The 19,699-nt window shown below is 43.3% G+C and overlaps 1 protein-coding gene across 6 annotated transcripts in view; it reads right to left on the reverse strand.

The window, feature by feature from the left end:
• HIVEP2 (HIVEP zinc finger 2) overlaps positions 1–18,992 on the reverse strand; it is a 138,686-nt gene extending 119,694 nt beyond the window's left edge. For 2 of the 6 annotated variants that reach the window (XM_014263500.2, XM_005518443.3), the window contains exon 1: positions 18,600–18,992. The gene's annotated coding sequence lies outside the window, so the exon portion shown is untranslated. Of the gene's footprint in view, positions 1–680; positions 749–16,185; positions 16,297–17,992; positions 18,030–18,599 lie in introns of those variants that run through there. The other 4 variants (XM_088052583.1, XM_014263498.2, XM_014263496.2 and 1 more) reach the window with 3 other exon arrangements.
• Positions 18,993–19,699: the final 707 nt, after the last annotated feature.

Raw genomic sequence — 19,699 nt, forward strand, 5'->3', positions numbered from 1 at the left:
GCTAGCAAGCATCTCGCCAGGCATGATTCACGTTACATAACTTCAGCTTGTTAAAAACAGTTATGCAGCTAGGTAGTAGGAGAGATTAATGAGGTAAATCCAGAAGTCACTTATTACAGAACCCAGATAAAAGCTGCTCCTTAAATATTATGCCTATGCAACTTTAAACAAAGGAATAAGCCACTGCACCAGCACTGTTTACATTCAAAGTTAATTAAATCTTTCAAGTTCAGGATACTGTACTCCAGACTACTCAGTGTCATTTCTCATGCCACTATATGCAAACTCTCTAGTACCTATGTGTTTTATCATTTAAAAGCAATCTGCACACCCCCCCCAATCATTAGAGAATAACAGCTGAATACTGAATCAGTGAATTTCACTCACAAAAAATGCTGTATTGCTTTAATGTTCTGGATGACTATGCTGAGATAAAATCCTCCTCTCTGAGTAAGCAGCAAAATGCTTGTGTTTTGCCAATAACCATTTCTACTCACATCCCTGTTTCGGTTACGAAGTGTAAATGCAGGGGCCAGAGAGGGTTAAACAGGCTTCCTGTCAATGCTCTGCAAGAAGCCAGCCTCTTTATTGCAGCAAGGCAAAGAAATCTGTTCAGGCACTGTATATTCAGCATTATTCAGCACTATTGGGACCATATTCCAGGATCCCTCAATGCCCACCTGGCAGTGTATCCTCTACATTAAGGCAGTGATATGGTCTCCCCAAGGCAAACCATCACCTGACCATCCTGGTCTTTGCAGCTCAGCTGTGTCCAGTGACACGCTCCGTGGAGAAAGCCATTGCCACATAACTGTATTCTCTTCTCAGTCACTTCTCCAGGAGGTTAAAAAGAAAAAAAATAAAAAAAAGGAAAAAAAAAAAAAAAAAGAGAAAGAAAATTACAAAGCTCGTACTTCTGGCATCATCACCCCAGCAGAGCAATAGGGAGGTGACTGGCTGCCCCAGGGAGGAGGCAGCAGCAGTGATGGCCTGTGCGAGCACCAGCTGGCTGCCAAGCCCAGACCTGAAACTAGGTCTCAGCCCACTCGACTGCAGGGGAAGGGAGGGAAATAAAAAAATAAAAAAAAATTAAAAAAAAAAAAAAAAGGCAGCAGCACTTTCTCAGAGCAGGAAGAAGGGGAGGCCACGAGCGTTTCCTGTTGTGCAGCTGAAACAAGCAAAGACGTCATTACACTTATGCTCCCTCAGGGTGTCAGCAGATTGAGGGCCAAAGTTCAGTCATTTCCAATGCACCGCAAGGAGGGAGGTTTTGGAGGAGAAACCAGCAGTGGCTTTATTGCTAACAGCATTCTCTGCACTTGCATAGCAAAACAGCTAAGCAGTGTGTTACCAGGCTCAGCTGCAAAGTATCGTATGTGACTAGAAACAATATTTGCTCAGGAGCCGTGCTGCTCTTGTTTTTCTTGTACAGCTTGTGTAAGAACATTACTGCAATATAGAAATAGAATGAAATAATACTACAATATCAAAATGCACTTAGCTTTTTTCTGCAGCCCATACTTCTGCAGGCATCTGGAAATCAAGCCTCACATTGCTTTAAATGCCATGAAGTAAAACATGTTTTGTAAGTGCATCAAAGTCACAACTATTGGGTAAAACTCCAGGATTCCCTTATCAGATATGGCCAACAACCTAACACAGTGAATACAGAGGCTTCTTTCCAAATTTGCCTCAATCTTTCTGAAGCAGGTAAGGTCCCAGCTTAAGGAAAAGGGTGAGAATGCAGGAGTTGGGTAGTGGTATGTGGATGTCCATCATTTGGTAACTGATTGTCACCCAGGCCGTCCATCTAATGCAAGAAAATCAGTTTAGCTAGCAAGCACAGGGGAATCTGGATTGCAGTCCTACCCATCATTACTACCTTCTTAAGTTAAACATTATAAAGACTTTTTAAAATGGAAAGCATTGACAAGAATCCAAATGAGATTCTTGTCAGAATTTCAGAAGGTTTCAGAGTCTCCACCCACTGAAGCTTCAAAGTGCAGTCTGAACAACCACCTGTAGGAAATGCTTTGGTTATAGCTGATTCTCTCCTCAGGCAGAGGGATGGACAGGCTTACAGTACACTCTCACTCATGAGACACATTCCAGACCCATTTTTGAGACTCTCTGAGCAACATGTTAAAACAGTGGTAAATACAGTCATCCCACAATAAGCATGTCCCAGCATACATCGAATATGACAGATTGGGTAGTAGTGCTCCACTTGATACAAGTTGTTTTTCAAACAGAGGTACTTACAAACCTCAGTGAAAAAAGGTTACAAGGAGTTGGGAAAATGCTCTTCTGAATTCTCATACCACCATCACTAGCTGAAGAGAGTATTTTTGCCTTAATTCTGCAATAACCACCCTGTGGTCTCACAGGGATCTGAAGAGAGTTTCCAGCCCTAGTAATTCAGCACAATAGACCTGAAACGCGGGAATCACCACACTATATCTTTGATATACTGTATCTTTCATGGGACATAAGAAGTTTCACTAGATAACCAAAACTGCTCATTTTACTAAAATAAGGTCAGATATAGTCTTTTGATTATTTATAACCTAAATATTTTGGATATACTTTCAAACGCATTATTCTACAAGGATACAAGCTGGTTTGGTTGTTTTCTACCCTTTTCTTTAGAAGTAAATTTTTCAAAGGTAACATCTCTAAGATTCATTTTCAGGTAGCATGAAAAAACCTCTACTGTTTATTGTTCTGACATTAGCTTGAAAACCTAATCCTGAAGGTTGTCAATCTGGCACTAATAAGCAGGACTCTTTGCAATATAAAAAAAATAAGCAGACAAATCAGTCTTTGGTATTGACAATGATTTGCAGTACCCAGGCATTAACTGCAGCAAAGACAGTTTGGATTAGCTCAGTCAGAGTAAAGTGAGCAGAATCTCACCCTTAAAACTGTGGTTGCTGAAACAGAATCCAGCCCATATTATATAAAGCAGTAGATGCAAGTAGTGACATTCTCCTGAGAGAAGGACAAAGGGGGTGAAGCCTTCAATAGTACTGTAAGAAAGCTTCCACTGTGCGCAGCACCCTGAACAACACATAAGAGCCATTCCACTTTCTGAAATCTGACCACTTGGTACCGCACTCACTCAGAACAAACCTGGCCAACTGTTTTTAGACTCATGTCCAAGAATGAAGGAAATGCACTGTCAATTTGTCCTTCTGACCATACTGAGACAACTGGTGCATGGCACAGCAGCAGCCCAGGGCAGGCAATGTAACCACTGGGCACCGCCGTGCCAAATCACAAAGGGCTTTTTCCACTCACCTATGGCTGCCTGTTGCAATACAGTGTCGGCTAAAGAACACAGAATGTAACAAGGAACAGCAGTGGATTCAAACACACAGCCATGTCTTGAGAGTTAATTTTCATGTGATTATAGATTACTGTTCCATTAGTTGACAAAGAGCCATCTCTGCCATGGTGAGAAAGTGGAATATGCTCTCTATAATATCCGAATACCACCCTAATATTTTTAAAAGAGCACTATCTGTTGTATTGGGTTTTATTCATTAAAGGGTTGAAACTTACAGCAAAGAGACAGATGCAAACTGTGACCTGGATGCACTGACAGTGCCCTTGCTACACTGATGAAAACACTTGCCTTTCCACTCCAAAACAGGTATTGGTTGTGGTAGGTACAAATACATACGGAAAACAACTCTTAAAGCTGGATACTTACAAAGTATCTAACACCTTTACTGATTGCCACAAACTCAGTTACACTTTTATCCTTCACAACCCATCCACACAATACTTTTAATAAAGCCACTATAGAGTATCACTTGGGAATTCAAATTATGTACAAGGTTTTCATAATTTTGCACTTCCATTTGAAGAGAAGTGCAAGTGGAAAAGCCATTATCTTGACATTTTTTTTGTTGTTGAATTATCACATTACTAAGGGAATCCTCTCAAATGATCCTACAAGCAGCTAACTAAAATACCCTGCACCAATTTTATAATGAAAACAAGGCAAACAAAGATGACAAAGTCCAAGCTGCCAAAACACTTGATAGCAGGTCATTATTTATCTTCAAAATATGTGTGGCAAAAAAAAGGAATGGGGGAAGGGAGGGCTTGCTTTTCACTGTGAACCTGGTGTTCAGCCTAAATACAGCAGCACACAGAAAACAGGAGGGGGTCTGTCCATTGCTGAAAGGCACGATCCAACCACCAACGCAGTGGCAGCAAGTAGAAATTCCCAAAGTATTCCCTGTCATTCTGTCTCCTCATTTACTGCATTTGGATGCCCCATGCCACACTCTCCTGCCCCAGGAGGACACTGCCACCAGCACTGGTCTCTCATGCCAGGTACCTGAGGGGGTCTTCAGGCACGGGGATGAGCAGCCTCCCTCCCATTCAGAAGCCTCTGGGAAAATGCTGTGTTGCCACAAGGAACGTTTTGCTTTTATGGTAAGGACTGGGTTTAGGATGGAAACATTAAATTTTAAATGGGATGATCCCAGCTAGTGCAGATGTGTGTGAGTGTCTGTAGAGACACAGTGTGGGAGTGTACTTGTGTCTGTGGTGTGTCTATACACATTTACATACACACCTGTCCACATGTGAGTGCATAGAGACAAAATAATATATAGACATCTAAATATATAATTATATAGGTATTCACATTATAAGTTAATATATGAAGTGATTTGGCTAAGTGGTACCAAAACCCTGTGACTGTAACTATCTTTTATAAGCAATGGCTTATGAAGATTCTTCAGGCAAAACACATTAAGTCCTGGTAGCTAAGCAGGGGAAAAGGCAAGCCCTTATTTAGTGGCTTGAAGTATTTATATTTTATTTCAAATGTCTAATCAAAACAAAGCAGATCTGAAACCCACGTTTAAGAACCTGAAGTTTTCAACAATAAGTAACCTAATTTCCAGAAACCAAAAGCAATTGCTAAAATACTTACCTAAACTGCTTTCAGGAAAACAAAGAGAAAACACTTTAAAAATGTTAAAAATATTAAATCAACTTGACTGCCTCTGTATGCCATGAATTCAACAAGATTCCAGGCAACAATAATATTTAGAATAAATATTTTTCTCATGGGAGTAGCATTTTCACTCAAATTGACCAGATGATATCAATTTAAAAAAACAAAGATTAGATAGAGAAAACACATCTACTGACTTAAAAACTAAACTATACTTCAGTAAGTACAATGCTTGTTTAAGAAGATACTTCTTTTGGCTTTTTCTTTTAAAGATCTTCTTACTTCTAAGGGGAAAATGTTTTTTTCCCCTTGCAGTATTTTGAACTAATTTCAATCCAAATGATAAAAATCTGTTCCCTAAAACTTCTGAAAGCATACCCTGCTCAGTGTAAAATACTGCACTCATACACAAATACAAAGTTGAATATACCCAAGGCAAATCCAGTACTGATTCCAAGTTCTGCACTTGGCCTATATGCACACCTTAAAAAAAGAGAGGAAGATGAAGAGGGACATAAATAAATACAAATCAGGGGTACAAAAAATACAGTAACTTTCTACGCAATATACCATCTGTTCCTCCAGAAAAGCATGCTGCATCAAGCCACAGGGGCTACAGCTATGAAAAGCCCTTGTAGAAGAGCCAAGTTCTGTAATGAGCAGTTTCAGAAGCTGTGGGAAACGGTACCAGCCACCACAGTAAGGAGGCAGCCTGTGATACGCTCCGTGGGAATCGCCATCCCCCCGTGCTGCGGGCTGGGGTTACCCGAGCTGCCACAACATCCTCAGAGAGCTCCCCAAATGTTGCAAACCCAGGGTCAGAGGTTTACAGCGTACCAGGAAAGCTGGGCTGGGCTGCACTGCGGAGCAAGCGCCGCTGGTTTGAGGATGTGGTGTTTTGCCACGGGTTTTTACGGGAACGTTTTGTCTCCAGAGTTACAGACACAGTAAACTGGATTTCCCCGACTATTCCACAGACCACACCTCCACTGCTGCTGCTCCCTTCTCTGTGGATCTAGGATAAGCAAACAGAAATAGTTTCCAGAACATGGGAACAGGCACCCTAGTACGCCTGCTGCCCCTGAGGCACGTGAAAAGTAGGAGCCGCTGTTGCATGCCAGATGCTTGCTCACCGTTGTGTGCCTTGCAGCAAACGAAGGGAGCGTCTTCCAGCCGCTTGGGCAAGGAGGCAGGCAGGAGAGACCCAGATCAAAGAAGTGCTAAGAGGTGCTCTGTTATGGTTAAGAAGGCCAAGTAAGGTGTGCAGTCCTCTGCTTTCAGCTGGCAAAGTCTCAGGTACTCGGGATTATGTAGTAAGAATTTCCTTCTGCCGCTTCTATTGTTGTTCATTACGGGTGCGTTAAAAAAGGGTATCTGGCCTTTCCAGACTTTGGTTGCATTATCACACCAAACATGGGCTTTAGGGCAAGGACTGAGTTTTTTAAACCATGCTTACAGAAAATTTGCTTGTGTTCCCTGTCACCATCCCCAGAACAAATGACGGAACTGCAGGACCCTGGGCAATTAAGAGACCGTACCTGGACTGGAGGGAATTCATGAGCCAACACATTATCACGGCTCTCATTAATAAAATAATAAACTGTGCAATTACAGTGGGTTGTACACATACCTTAGGGTACGCAGTAAGGCACAAATTTAGAAATGGAATATTTCCAACAACCAACAACTTAAACAGGCAAGGATCCTTATCAAACAATTAGCTTACTCAAGAACTACTCCAATAAGTGGCCCTTTTTGCCCAGGGTTATGAATTCTAGAATCATGTCATAAGCTTTCGTTGAACTAGGCTTTTTCCTCTTCCTTTTTTATTTTGTTTGTACTGTTTAAAAAAAAAAAAAAAGCTCATCTTCCCTCTAATCCACCCATCAGTTCAGGTACAAGATTTTATTTTGAATTACATCCAGAAATGGGGAAGTGTAAAAAAAAACCTCCATTATCAGGGATAAACTAATTCAGTTTGGTGCTACTGGGCTACAGATGGAGAAGCAGATACTTAGGGCAGGTAGAGCACCAGAATGAAACATCATGCTAGAACCACGCAAACCTTTTGCATATATTGTTTTATCTTTCTTTTTATGCTGAACCATACCAGAAACAGACAAAAAAACCCCAAAAAGACGTTTGAGATTATGCCACTTGAAATAAACAGTCATCAGATCTCATTAAAAAAAATAAAATAAAAAAGGACATCATACACAAACTGAAATTAAATGCAAGTTTCTCACATCTTAATAATTCCAAAACCAGAAAATGGGATTTCACTGGGGAGAGTACACAGGACAATTAAGATACAGCCCTGGCTCCAAGCACGTTTCTTTTTTAGCTGGGTTATAACCACAAATAATAACAAAAAAAAAAAGCTAAAACCACAGCTCTAAGCCAGTCAGTTGCAACACTTCCACCTAAGACTTCATGGACTTTATATTCAAATCTCAATGAAAGCACCTTGGGGTACATAATGTATCATTTTTTTTTCTAAAATATCTTATGCCATCTGGCAATGTAAAGAGCATTTCTGTTGAGAGGGCTTTTTGTTGTAGGTCTTCTCTGCCTGAAGTATCCAGAGGCTGTTTCTGTGTAGACAGTTTTTCCAACATTCTCACCTAGTGTCACTATATTCAATGAAAAGCAAACCTTGCATGCTGAAGGTTTCCATTTATAGGCTGAGACAGTCACGAGGAGCACTATTTCAGCACTACAAGTCCTATCTACAGCCAGTGGCAAAATCCTGGCCTCATGAAAAAAAATTAGAAAAAAATTAAATCAATAACCACTGCCCATTCTGCACTTTTATTGGTCAGGACAAGGTGCAAAATGACAGAATTTTCATTATATTCACAAGAGACAAGGCAGTTCACATGGTGTCACAAGCTGTGCTGGGCACAGTTTGGTGTTGTCTTCTCAGATATGGGGCACTGATCAGAAAACTGTGAGATGAGAGCAAGATGGTATTGTGTTGACTCCAGAGAAAGGGAAGGTCCAGCAACAAGACCCATGTTGGCACAATGTGCTTTTTAGGATAGCTTTGATTTCCATCATCTATTTGCACAGGTAGTCATGGATTGACTTTCTGGTCACTTCCCTACAACCGTGAGAGCTGGCACCACTAGTTCAGCTGTAGTGTGGAGGGAGGTGGGCATCCCACCAGGGGAGCAAGGATTGGGGAGCACCATGCACGAGGTAAATGTCAGGCACCATCGATGACAAGGCCTGGAAAATGACCCTTTAACCTGCTGGGCAGACTGAGAGTGATGTGACTATGTCCTTGAGAAACACTTGAGGACATAAAAGGAACTCAAAGCGCTCCAGCTTAAAAGCAAACGTCTTTGTGGTCCAACCAGACATGACCTTGGCTGAGTCAGTCACAGGCAGCTAAATGGGGCCATGCTCACTAAATGATCCTGCTGCATCCTCCTAGCAGCAGAGCACCAGGAACAGTGGACAGCATTTTAGAAAGATACCCTGGGCAGACTCTGATACATACTCACCAAAGTGAGACCACAGCAGTTCCTCATTGAAAATTAATAAGATTATTTTCCCTTTTCAACGAAATTTGGCTGTGCATGTGTATCTATATAGACATTTGTGAAATAAATGCTAACAGTCAAACATAAATAATTCAAATAAATTTATTTATTTATTTAAAATATTTTCTTTGATAGTTAACCAACAGCAGAAGTTGAACCCACATGGAATCCAGGACAAATCTTCCTCCCAGTTTCAAGCCAGGCCTACAACCATGAGCTCTCATGTAGTTATTCCAGGTTTATTGTAGTATGAAGGAAACAGAACATGACTAGAGGTAAAACCTATGATCACATCATATCATGTACATATATGTACATGAGTTTAGATATATATACTTAAGACATGCATTCTTAAACATTTTTTCACACAATGTGGCAAACCCCCTCCATTTTCTGCTGTAATATGTTCATTTTTATGGGAAAGCATCAATGCAGGAGCCAAAATAAAGCATTTTTGGCCGAGATAAAAAGATTACTATAATCCCATCACCTGCATGTGACACTGTCTGAATTAGGCAAGGAAACTGAAACACAGCTCTGTTTTCTAGTGTGTTAACCTGTAAACAGCCATCAAATGTATTTATTACACTTCCGGCTCACCAGACAACCCACTTGACTTAGAAAAAGTCAAAATTAGTTTCTTTTATTCCCCTGCTTGCTAGTTAAGTGGGTTGAACTATTGACTGGGATCAAATGATACTGCAAATAAATTAAATTAAAACCATGCATAAGCAAATGTAAAAATAAATATCTTCAAGCACTGAGCAAGATAAGAAGCATCATATCCTGTGTGCATGCTATCTGTGGAGATGTCAAAGTTGGAAGTCAGAGGATGCTACCACTGTATCCTTGAATATGCCTTCCATGGGATCTTAATTACACATCAACACACGCTTGTACAACTTGAGACTGGACAGGGATTCTAATGACTGAATTACTAAAATTCTGTAGGTAAGAGGAACACTTGATCTGATAAAAATAACTTCCTGTAGGCAATTATAATCCACTGTCAGTCACATTCAAACCTCCCCTCCCCATTTTACTGATCTTCCCCTCTAAGACTCATCCTCAACCAGCATACATCCAAAACTGTATATTTAACGTTCCTGTTTTCTTCTATAATGAATAAGGTTGTGAGTGAGAAAGAGAAAGAAAATTGAAAGGTTTCTCTCATATTCATTCCATTTGTGGAAAATATGCTGCACTGAAGTTTTGGAGAAGTGTGCATAAAGGAATTCCATCCTCCCATGTGTCCTTCCTCTTTCCTGCCATGCACAGGATGATCTGGGGAGCAAGGGAGGAAAGTCAGGATACATCTACTGCAAGCTACTTCTCTGTTCCTACAGAAAAATGAGGAAAGACCCCAGACACACCACTAAAAAGCATCACACAGAGGACATGGACCAAAACTAAAGCAAAGGTTCTTCCTGTACACTCATCTTTTACAAGAGAATGTGTCTAGTCCAGCCTCCCATCACAGTTTTATAGGTTTATCAGCCTTAGAGGAGGAAATCTGTACAACCCAGAAGCAAAACAAGCATTTCCAAGATGACATGTAAATACATCTTGTCCTTGCTCCAAAAGAAAATTTTTGAAGATCTGAAACACTTCCATTCCCGTCTCTATTACTTTCTCATCTCTCCTTTAAGCCTGTTCATAAAGGTAAGATACAGAGTGGTTAACTTTTTTCCATTAAGAGATCAGTAATTTAATAGAATCCTTGCAAAACTGTATGAGCTGAGCTAAAAAAAAAAAAAAAAAAAAAAAAAGCAGAGAAAATGAACGTATTGTATGTCATCCTTTTGCCTCCCCACATTTCATAGACCAAAGTCCTGTCAGACCAAGGAAAGGTGCTGTCATACTACTGTGTATCAGTTCCAATTTACAACCTTACTTGTTTAGAAAAAAAATAGCTGACTCAAAATTGCCCTACTAATTACTCCAAATCATGTAGTAGTTTTACTAATGCGTGGCTGACTATGAAGTTCTCCACCAATAATTAACATTACTCACTACAATGAATTAGGTCAAAGATGAGCACAATTGGTGTATTTAATTAGTAATTAGGTAAATCAGAGATTAAAAATATACGACATATCAAACAGGACAGATAATTTACTGGACCAACTTCACTGTCCTCTCGATCCCAACATTTTCAACCAGAAAAACCAACTGCAGAGGTAGCACCACTGTACTTGACATCTAGCTCTAAAACAAATACTTTTCTGTCAGTTTGTATTTCACTAACATCATTTCCTCCTAAGCTTATTACATAAACAACTCCTACCCTTACACTTATCACAAATTTCTTCAGATGTATCAGTAGCATCTTGCTAAGCCTGTATCAAAATTCAGCTGTACCTCACAAATTAAATACACGTAACTTATCCATTATTTAAACCTTAAGAAATCAAATATTCTAGCCAAGCAGCTCTGTGAAAATATTCACTAACTTTTAAAGGGATTTTGCTACTATTGCAGGAACAAGCATAAAATAATGGAACAGACTGCAAGTTTTGTTTGACACAAATTTACTAAGAATATTGAAAGAAATTAAATTCACATAGCTTTGAAGAGATTTTAAAACTATATCTCTTTACTCAGAGCCTAGTATTATAACCTGACCTGGTGATCAAAACAGATTATCATATCAAGACAGCAGCAAGATGTCCAGCTTTACAGTCTCGTAGCTGATAGTTTAATCCTATTTTTACCAAACTGTAGAAACTTCTATTGACTTACACAGGACAGGGAATTTGGCTGTAGGAGTCTATGAATGTCCTGCCAAAGATAAATGCCTTTTCCACTGAAGAACTGTTTTACCTCAGACAAATGCACTTAAAAGGCTTTTCATAAGCAGCTTCAGAAATTGCATTCATAAACATAACTGATTTAAATGGGAAAAAGTCAAAATTTGTCCATCCCTATTATTACAGACGACCATTAATTGTACTCAATTTTCTTTTCTAAAGCATTGAAAAAACAGTTTTAGAAGTTCAACTGTCGAATTGAATCAGAGTTTCACAGGTGTCACACAAGACTCAGCTAACACTGCCAGCCTGCAGAGGTGTCAGTGAACCACGGGCCTGCACTATGCTCCAGGGCGTCTCTTTTTCATTGCTAACACTTGTGCAGAAAGAAAGGAAATCACATCCAGTCCTCACAAAAATTGATAACAGTTCAGAGCAAATAAAGATATTATTTTTCAGCTATTTATTTTAGCTGTCTTTGAGAGACAAGGAACATAAAACTCCACATACTTCTATAACTTTTGTAAGCAGACTACTCTCAAAATGAACTACACTGACCTATGAAGACTGCTAATAGATGCCAGCAACTTACGTCTCTGTTGAAGACTGGCTTTGGTCTAAACTAAATAATTTTTGCTCTAACTAAATAGTGTCACATCTTGGTGTCAAGGAAGGGTAACCTCGGTTGTTATTTCATATTATTCTTTCTTGACACACTACACATGTTTTGTTTTAATGCAAGCCACAAACACAAAATACATAAATACAGAGACTGGGACGTTTATCTTATTTAAACAAACAAAAACAACAACAACAAAAAAACCCCACACCAACATGCAAGAAAACCCCACTGTCTAATAAGACTAATTTTGATAACCCTGATCCTATGCCATTACATCTTTTAAACTTAGAGCTCCTTTCTGCCTAAGCACAGATATTGCTCAATGGAAAAACTGCTCAATAAATAATAATATCCCAACAAAATTCTCTGATGTTATGTTGTATCTTACACACTGCAGTTAGAGTTTACTTTCAGTTTTTTACATTTCTTTAGCAACACTATTCACTGTAGCCACAAAAGTCTAAACTTCACCATAAATTACAGAAAACAACTTGGAATTTTTCTGCTTCATTTTTTTTTTTTTTGAGTATTTTCTTATGAAGGGGGTCAAACTCTATTTTATTGCATTACTTTTAAAATGCCACCTGACACTGTAATTTCAATTCCCATTCATTCCTCCAGTTTTCACTTTTCTATTAAACTGAACTATACATGCAAATTACCTAACTGCTTTTCTTTGTATGGAATTTCCAATAAACTACTACCTGAAAAAGAAACTTTCTGTAGCAGTCAAACCTTGAATTTCTCCTGTATGACACAACAGCAGTTAACCCATGCCTTTCAAAAAATACTGTATGTCCTTTTTTCCCCCCTTTTTTGCAACTTACATAAATCAAAGATTTTATCCAGAGCTGCAACAGTTTATTATGACTTACTTAAGCTGCAATTAAACACATTTAAGAACACACGTATTCTTTACTATTCTTTTTTAGGTCTGCAGGATCAAATTTCTTGTACATGAGTTGCATTTTTCAGACTCTGTAAGTGTATTAGAGCATAACTATCAACTAATAGAAAAAAAGCCAAAACAAAACATGACAATTATTTTCTGTAAAACACAAACTGAGGTGCAACAAAACAAACCCATGAGTACATGAAGTAGCCATAAACTCGTTACCTACTACATTATTACATTACTTGTGGTTTCCATGTCATATTTAGAAAGAACTTTTCTGCTGAGACAAAATTTATACTGACAGCTATAGATGTGCATAAACAAACTCAGAAAAAAGGGATATTATCACTATACAAACTTGTCATATCAGGGTAACCATGTACCAGGGGAATTTACATCAGATAATTAAATCCATATTTGTGTAGTGTATTACTTTAAGGAAACCACTCAAGTGGTACATTTTTGGGTAGGTATGCCCTGAGACTCCCATCCAGAGAAAGTGAAGGGAGAAAAAAGCATGCACAGGTTTTCACTTATTCAAGTACAAGGTGATATCCAGGTTCAAAAAACAGTAAAATAGAGACATCCAGGGCAGAACAAGGAAATATGGAAACATAATCAATACTGGTCCACTCTCCATTGCTGTTACCCTGGCATACAGAAAACAGAGTGACCATTTTGCTGATGTTCAGAATGTGCCTGAAAGACAAATGAAAAGAAGTACCCATAATCCACAATACTTCCCCAGAGCAAGAAGATGCTCTTATGCTTAGACCATATCAATGATGGCAAGAATTTAACCACCAGATAATAAAAAAAGGCAAGAGATTCCTGACAGACAAAATTGCATATGGTACTTTAATGTCTTATTCTACAATGGGGGATTTTGAAATACTGTATAAGATTGTTCCCCCACCCATATCCTCTCATGCCTTTTCCATTCTATAGTTTTGTGAGAGAAATTTCTTGGGGACAAACCTTACTGGGGACAACCTTCTACAAATGAGCAGGGAGGGTAAAGCCAATTGTTCAATCTATGAACAAAGCAGAATGGTGAAATGAGATGTCCATGGTACCTCCTACTTGCTATTTCAGTAAGAAGAAAAAAAATTGTAAAAAACCCAGATGTTTCCAGACATTAACATATTCTTTAAATTCACTAATGATTTCTTAGTGTCTTAACAGGGGTTTGCTACTTGGTTGTCATGGAAAAACTTCTAATATTTCTATTTACAGTGGATTTTTTCTCTCAGGCTGTCAGACCAGCATTTTCACAAGCCCTAATTTCACTTGAGAATGAAAAATATGGCTGCAATGAACTGCTTTTTTAATATTTCCTGCTGAAATAGGGGAATTGTTGCAAAGTCTTATAAAAATTTTTAAGCATCCAAAAGCGAAACAAGTCTATACAAAGCTGCTATTTCCTATAAGAATGGCACAACCAGCTTGAAACTTTCATTGTTCTATCATAATTCTGTGCTATTTTATTTAAATGTAGCATCAAAAATTACTGACTGAATATGCAAAAAATACTCTTCTCCATTTTCCATCTAGCTTACACTACCCCTTGCTGTTTCTTCACTTTCTTAGCAACTGCTAGATATTCTACTGAAGGGAAAAAAGAACCCCAAAAATCCAAAGCACCTAACCAAACAAAAAAAACCCCAACAAACAAATGGTTAAACTACAGAAGAAAGCCAAATAACTTAAAAAAATATTTAATCTGTAACATACTACTTCAGAGATGCTGTTTAAGAAATCTTGAGAAAAAATAACGCACCTCTTTAAAAAAAAGTATTTTTAAAGCAGTTTACTCGTAACTTATCGGACCTTTTTCAAATAATAAAGGTATGCAGCCTCTGCACTCAACAGTCCTGTTCAACTCCCAAAAGTATTAACAATTAACTCTTCCTGAAGCCTTTAACCGGTGAGAATAATAATAATTATGTATTCCTCCTGCTTGGAGGACCAGTAATTTAAAACCACATGCTGACAGTCTGAAGTAAAATGGATAAAACGTTTTCCCTTTACCCTGTGTGAAGACCATTGACATGAAGAAGCAACTCTTCATGGGCCCGATTCATGATGGGACCTAAGGCAGAGGAAGTCAGCACACAGCTCTGGCAATTTACCTGCAATTCCTAGGCAGAATCAACTACAAGCAAGGAGTACTTGCTGAGCTGTACTTACAGAGCTGGATAGATAACTATCGATATAAACAACTGCAGCTTATTATAAACCCCATCAGGCTCAAATTTGAAAGATGGCAAGCCATATTTCATAATCCCAGTCACATTACCGCGACTTACACGTTACTATGACTTGTATATAGGAATACTCTTAAATAGCAAGCATTCTTCTCTTTGATGGGTAAATATTGCAGTACTTCACTCAGTAAACCACTTCTGCCAGGCACACAGCTCCTATATTCCCACTACCTTACCCAACGTGGTTAAATTACAAAAGCAGTAATAGTAATTGCCTCTGCTGTTGACCAAAAATGATGAGCAGAGGGACATACAAAACGGTACTAATTTCTTTCACTTCTGTTTCAATCCAATTCACCTTGATTCCTTTTTTAAAAAAGCACCTAAATAAATGAATAAGCAAAGAAGTTTGGCAAAATGCTCAGAAATAAATGTCCTGCTTTAAAAATGTCCAGCTTAGTTACAAACATGCAGAGCAGGATCATAAATTTGCTCACACAACTGAGTACAACCAATGGTATTAGAAATAGTTAAAAGTCAAAAAAGAATAGCCTTGTAGGGTGCCACCACATAAACTAAACATGATATACTGCCAAACACTCAAGTAGACACATGCACCATTATTCAGCAAGGGCCACATGAATGCATATGGCTCTCTGTTTTGTCTTCATAGTAACAAGAAGGTTTGTAAACAGATCTCACATATGAGGCAATCTAGTCACTTGAGAATCTAATAATCTGCCTTTATAAAGAAGCATTCTGCACTGTTGCCACACAATTGGACTCAGATACACAATTAAAAGTCCTCTACATTTGTGCTTTGGGACAAGTGCTGCTCAATTCTATTCTAATCCATAGCAGCGAGGTTTTAAGGAGTCATCTCAGTTAGGATGTACAGAACTGCTATGCCAAACACCCATGGGCAAACAACATTAACACAACAGAATACAAAATATTAAAAATGCAGATTGTTCAATCAACATAAGTAATGACACACTGACTTAGTACTGTATCACTGCTGCCTTTGCACACTTGAAAACCACAGTAATCTTACATTTGTAGATGACAGTAGTAACTTCTTTAAGCACGCATGAAAATCCCTCTCAGCCTATTCTACAACACTTAATTTTTTGAGAAATGAGACAAAGCAAAAAAATAATTAAGAAAGTTTAAGATAATCCATACCTGAGGTTTCAGAAGTATCTCCTGAGTGGAAGGATCAGGAAAGATTAAACATCTAAGCGCAAATAGCTATGACCCCCAAGTTACACTGCATCTATCTAAATATGTCCACGTGCTGCAAATCTAACAGGCAGAGACTCTCCTATCTTTGAAAAACAGATGCACTTTTTTAGCACGTCTGTATATCATCTTCACTATCAAAATATTGAGGATTCCACACCGTGTCCTGATAACCTGAGGATCAAATTCCTCTGGTAGTCAGCGGTAATCCACAACAACAACAGAATTTAAAACTGGGCCCAGTGAATTTGTACCTCGTTAGACCAGTAGTTCCTTTAATCTAGTAATTACTCTAACTACCCGGTGTCCCCAGAACTCCCGATGATGATGACCGGAGCCCCCTTGCGCTGGGAGCTGCACGAACACACGCCTGCACCCGTAGCTCCGGGAAGCAGAGAAACACAGACCTAGCCAGCAATGTTTATCTTTCGCCACCCTAACCACTTTGTTTATTATTTTTTTCGTAATAATAATCAATATAAATTCATTAGAAGAAAAAAATAAAGGAAAAGTGACACCCTTGACTAAGTCAGCATAAAATGTTTAACGTACTATTTGATAACGTACAAACCCAGGTTTATTAAAGTAGGTTTCACTTTAAAATGATACAAGGGAAACTATCTAGCAAAATATTTCTGCTGAAACTCATTAGTATTTCGATTACTTTAGTTTGAAAAGGTTTTTAAGAATTGTTGCCTGAAAAAACCCAACTCTTCAGTTTCAGCAGAAGTTTCATTTCTGCAACTATCATATTAAAAAAAAAAACAAACTAAAAAAAAAAAAAAAAAAAGTTTGACCATTAGTGCCAACTAATAAGAAAAACAGAACCCTTTTCCGGGAAATTAAGCTCTGCGGAGGTTTATCGTTGTCCCGGGGCGAGCCCCGGCTGCCTGCCCACGGAGACAAGCCGTGCTGGCCGCCGGCCGGCCGGGCCCCCGGGCCAGCCGTGCTGGGGCGGCGGGGCCTCCCGCCGGCTTCCCCCGCCGCGGGCCGGAGTTCTCGGGGACACCCACCACCTGGAGGCCGGACACCACGGCCCTCCGTGCCCTCCGCCTCGGGCTCCCTCTCACGAGGGGAAGGCCGTGCGGCGCGCCAGCCCCCGGCAGGAAGGTCGGGGCGGGCTGCGGGGCATGACCCGGGATAACCCGGGGCTTTCCCCCGCCTCCCCCGCGCCGCTTGACCCCGACGGCGGGGACACGGCGAGGACGCGGCGGGGCAGCTCGCCGCCCCTGCCCGCCTCCCGGCGCGGAGCCGGCGTGCGGTGCTGGATATCCTATGCGATATCCTATGCGACAGGCGCGGACGTGCCGCTTACATAATCCCCGCCGGCCGCACACGTACCCCGCATTACATAAGGGATCGTGCCCCCGCCGGCCCCCGCGGCAGCCCCGCCGGCGAACGGGGGGACAAGAGGGAGGGAGAAAGGGAGGGACCCGGCGGCGGCCCCGGCCGAGCCCCTCGTTAACCCCCTTCCTGTGGCGTTTACACGTCATGGAACATTCCCGGAACGGGCCAACGTCCCACCCACTTCAGGGAACAGTCACCGCGGCGCAGCGCGCACACGCACTCTCGCACACGCACCCCGGCGCGGTGCCGGGTGTCCCCGCACACACACGCACTTCCCCCGTGTCCGGCACCCCCGCGGGGACGCGCTGGCAGCCGGGACACATCTCCTCCTTCCCCTCCTCCCTCCGCTATCTCCGGCGCCCTGCCCTCTGCCGCGCCGGGTGGCCCCGGGCGCCCCCCCTACCTCGGTGCCCCCCCGATCCGCTCCCGGGGCGCCGGAGGCCGCGATGTGAGCCCCGTCGGGTCGGCCCCCCCGCGGGCGCCTCTCCCCGGCGGTGACCATGCCCATTCCCCGCCGCAGGAGGGGATTACGCAAGGCAGCCTTCTCCTCATCTGCATACACTTACAAGCCGGGTATTCCCCACATTTCCTAACGGCGTGTCACCGACAAAGGCCTGTCCCCGCCGTGTCCCCCTCCTGCGCCGGCTCAGCGGGAAGGGCCGCCGGCCGCGATACCCCGGGGACGGTGCCGGTGCCTGCCGGCGCCCGGAGCCGCCGCCACAGAGGTGACTTACCGGTCCGGCGGGTTTACAGCCCCGCCGGCTTCCCCCGCCGGCGCCCTCCCGCCGCCTTGCCCTCCATTTACCTCCGCAGCCCCGGGCGGCACTCGGGGCGCCGGCCACAGAGCCCCCGCTCCGCTGAGCGCCCTACCTGCCGCGGCCCGACCCCAGCCCCTCCGCGCCCGCACCCGAGCCCCGCCGCCCCGGCGCGGCTGTCAGCTGGTGCCGGTGACAGGGGACGAGCGGCGGGCAGGGAGGAGGGGGCTGCCCGCGGCAGCCGGTGCTGCTCACCTGGGAAATAACCGGAGGAAGGAGGGAAGCCCTCCCGCTGCCCTTGTTGTTGTTGCTGCTGCTGCTGCTGATCCCGCCGGGCGCTCGTGTTGCTCCTTTGCTAAGGGCTCGCCCGGAGTGAGGCGGCTCGCGGTGCTTCTTTATATATAAAGACAGACAGAGATATTCCAGCGGCCAAGGGGCGCCCGCTTCACGCGTTTATCTTAAGGCAGGTCATTCCTCTCCCTCTTTTTGGAAAGGCTCATCACCATCTCCCTGACAGTGGCGGAGGGGCTGGTGTTGCACGGGGGAGAGGCGGAGGCCCGGGAGCCGCAGCCCGCCCTGGCCGCGGCGGGAGGGAGCGCTCCGCGCTGCAGGCGGCTCCGCCGGGCTATTCCTGGCACCACTTCCCAGAACAGAAGTTACAGGGCGGCGAGCGCGGAGCGAGCGCGGGGAGCGCGCCGCCCGTGACGTCACCGGGTCCCCCCGCGCGGCGGCGGGAGCGCTCCCGGGCGCGGTGCTGGGCGCTGCCCGCCCTGGGAGCCGTGCGGCGCGGGAGCCGCGGCGGGAGCCCCGCGGCGGGGAGGGCGCGCACCGAGGAGGCAGGGCCTCGCAGGGCGAAGCCGCGGCCTCTCCCCGCCGGCGGAGATCGCCGCTCCCCTCCCCCTCCCCGCCGAGGGAACTCCCAGGAGAGCCAGTCCCGGCTTGCCGTGCGCAAGCCGCGCGTCTTCCCGGCCTGAGAATTTCCTCCGAGGACGCGGGATCCTCCTGCCCCCTCCCCTCCCTCCGTTTCCTTTCTCTCCCTCCCCCGGCCCCTCCGCCCCCTCGCTATCGCCTGGCCGAGATCACGTTATCTGTCAGGGAGAACAATACACCGCCGGGGCTCCCCGTGCTGGCCGCCGACCCCGGCTTCACGGCCGAACGCGGGTCTCCCCCGGGCGGGGACCACCCCGACCCTCGCTCACCCCTCACCACGTGGCCCCGGAGGAGGGGGTGGGGGGCACATCAGGCCGGCCCGGCGGGGTTCGCCGCCACCCCGGAGGGCAGGGAGCCCGCCGCGCCGCCCCGGGCTGTGCCGCAGGCGTACGCATTTATTGCAACACCCGCTCGCCGCCAGCGCC

The sequence above is a fragment of the Pseudopodoces humilis genome, chromosome 3, assembly GCF_049639895.1.
Source record: "Pseudopodoces humilis isolate 2021_Gansu_Grassland_sample_001 chromosome 3, ASM4963989v1, whole genome shotgun sequence".
Taxonomy (NCBI): Eukaryota; Metazoa; Chordata; class Aves; order Passeriformes; family Paridae; genus Pseudopodoces; species Pseudopodoces humilis.